The 2,700-nt window shown below is 42.3% G+C and overlaps 2 non-coding genes across 2 annotated transcripts; both read left to right on the top strand.

Moving 5' to 3' along the window:
- The first annotated feature begins 1,507 nt into the window (after positions 1 to 1,507).
- Positions 1,508 to 1,587, top strand: LOC109780398 (small nucleolar RNA SNORD36). Its single transcript, XR_005758655.1, has one exon. It is a non-coding gene; the product is annotated as a small nucleolar RNA SNORD36 (small nucleolar RNA).
- Positions 1,588 to 1,778: 191 nt separating this feature from the next.
- LOC120965612 (small nucleolar RNA SNORD36) lies at positions 1,779 to 1,853 on the top strand. The gene has a single exon (XR_005758656.1). It is a non-coding gene; the product is annotated as a small nucleolar RNA SNORD36 (small nucleolar RNA).
- The last annotated feature ends 847 nt before the right edge of the window (positions 1,854 to 2,700 follow it).

The following is a 2,700-nucleotide window of genomic DNA, read 5'->3' on the forward strand; positions in this document are numbered from 1 at the left end:
GGGCAAGCCGGCATCCAGGTCGGCAACGCGTGCTGGGAACTTTACTGCCTCGAGCACGGCATCCAGGTTCGTCATACCCCATCTCCTGCCTCTCGCCGCTTCTCATGTCGACTCGTATGCAGTTGCTCGGATGTGTTGATTGGTTGGAGAAGGTTTCCCATCGTGGATCTGGGTTGCGATTCGGGTTGTGCTGCGAAATGTTTTGCGGTTCAGTTGTCAGATCTTCTCTAGTTTGGAATATTTAGGCTATAATTGATGCACGATTTGAGCTGTGATGGGATTACTCGATTACCTTTCCATGTAGGTCTATTTGTTTTCACGCGAGGATGCAGCAATTAGTGTTCGATCCGCGCGATCCTTCTGAATTGGTCAGGAACATGAACTCTTCGTAGTTTCTAATTTAAGCCTCCGACCTGTGATGATTAGTCATTTCGTTTTGTATTTTAGATCTGATATGCAATTGGAGTCCTAGGATCGTACTTTTCAGGAGACATGATACACTTCTGCACTAGTTTACTTGCCACTTTTGTGTGAAATCTCAGATCTACTTAGGCCATTATCATGCTTTCCATGGTCAGTTTTGATGTGTTCTGAAATTATGATCTGCATCCAACTAAACACCTCATTGTTCCCTGCTATAGCCTGATGGCCAGACGAACGGTGACAAGACCATCCGGTGATTCGCTGCTTGCAAACAACAGCTAGTAAATCGATCACCGTGGGGGCGGGGACATGAGATTCAGAGAAGAGATGCTGCTGCCTGCCTATACTAGTTCATATGTATCCAGCCGCCTAGATCTACCGTACTCACCTCGTTTCACTGTGCTACTAGTAGTTCCTAGGCCATTAGCTCCTGCTTGCTTTTTTTGCTGCACAATGCTCATTTTGCTGCTAGTGTCCATTTAGCAGTTTTTTTACTATGTTTCTACCAAGATGATTCAGCCATTTGTTTGCTTTCCTGCAGCGAAGTGCGGCTGGACGACCGAGGCTGCTATTCTGCCTTGATCTGCACACAAAGAGTTCCTGGACCTGACTTGAAGCAAGGATACCTGCGGCTGCAAGCCAACAATGTCTGAAGACAGGTGCTACTTGTCGATGTTCTCCGCATAACTGTAGGCTACCATGTCTTTTCCACTTTCCTTTTCGCTTTCTGTAATGCTAACTTGACGGTCAGCCTATAGTTATGCGGAGAACATCGACAAGCAGCACCTGTCTTCAGACATACGCTGCCATGTTTTGTTCCATAAATCACCTAGTGCTCCTGTTAGTGAGATTCATCTAGTATTTTATTTTGCAAAGCATGCAATGGTTTGGGGTACTTCATCATGGCCTAATGGAACTTACATGTCGTTACTACAGCAGCTAGAAGCAATCCATTTTATTAAATGCATTCTGGTTAGGATTTGGTCATTGCATCACCTTGCTGTTTTGTTTATTTTAAATCTGGCTGGTCATTTGGGCATAGGAAATTTCTACAGTGCTTTCTCTAAAATCTGATGGATTGGCTGGTCAGATGATGCTACAACAACATATTCCTGAGATTCTCTTTGAGGAATACAAAATCGAGGTTTTAAAGACTGATGGCCAGCCTGTCTAATGTTTGTTTTCTTCTATACACTTGCTCCTTCCAGTAGGCATTGCAAGTGATGTGTTCAAGTGTAGTCCTCTGGTCACATTTTTTAACCAGTACCATATGATTGTAGCATACTACTAGTTTTAGTCATTTAACATCTTAATTTACCTAGAATGATGAAGTAGTTGCACTTGGTAGATGGGCTGAGCAAATGATGATTCATATGATTATTCTAATACATTTGATGTTTCAAAATCGAGCCTTTTAAACCTGATACTCAGCCCATCACAAATCAGTCATCTGCTACTCTTGCTTTGCTGTAGTTTCTTATGATGATTTGAAAGTAAACAGAGTGTAACTATGTTATCCTGTTTTGGTAAAATAGGTACCAACACCTGGGATTGGTTTGAGATGCGGGTGCACAAGAGGGCATTCGACCTTGTCAACCAGAAGGTACCCGCCTCCATGTCTGCTTGATCCCGTTTTTTCCCTAGTTGCTGTGTATGGGTCGTATCCGGTCCTGCTCGTCGGTGATCTGATGATGGTGTGCTGAACATTTAGACCGCTGAGGCTTTCTGGTTGTTGATGATCTAAAGTCGAGCTTTTTTAAAACTGATGCCTAGCATGTCATCAACGTACCGCTTTGTTCTTGTGTCTAGAGATGTAGTTCTGTTAGTGTGGTACTATAGAATGTAGAGGAGTTACATATGCATCGTTTGTCAGCTGAGCATATGATGTTAGCTTCACATTTTGATCTGTTGAACTGTCCCAGATTATGTCAAATTGTTACGAACTAGTTAGAGTTAAAGCAACTCATTTGGTTTTTGCTCACTGTTTTTACTGTCCCGTGCTGCTCTTACTATATGTAGAACCTGTTGCTGAACTAAAGATGCTATTTGCTTCACATTTTTGTTTCTTGAACCGTCCCAGATTATTTGAATTTAATATGAACCTAAGAGTTAAATAAATTGTATGGGCAGCATTAACATAGGTGCTCTATACCTGCTCTGCTCCTGTTCAGAGGCATCTTGTATTCTTTTTTGTATAATCTCCTATCGTAAGCGAAAAAGCTTCAGGCATTGAGCCATTGTATTGTGATCTTTAAATACATTTTCTGTTTTGTCCCT

Source organism: Aegilops tauschii, chromosome 5 (assembly GCF_002575655.3).
Source record: "Aegilops tauschii subsp. strangulata cultivar AL8/78 chromosome 5, Aet v6.0, whole genome shotgun sequence".
NCBI lineage: Eukaryota > Viridiplantae > Streptophyta > Magnoliopsida > Poales > Poaceae > Aegilops > Aegilops tauschii.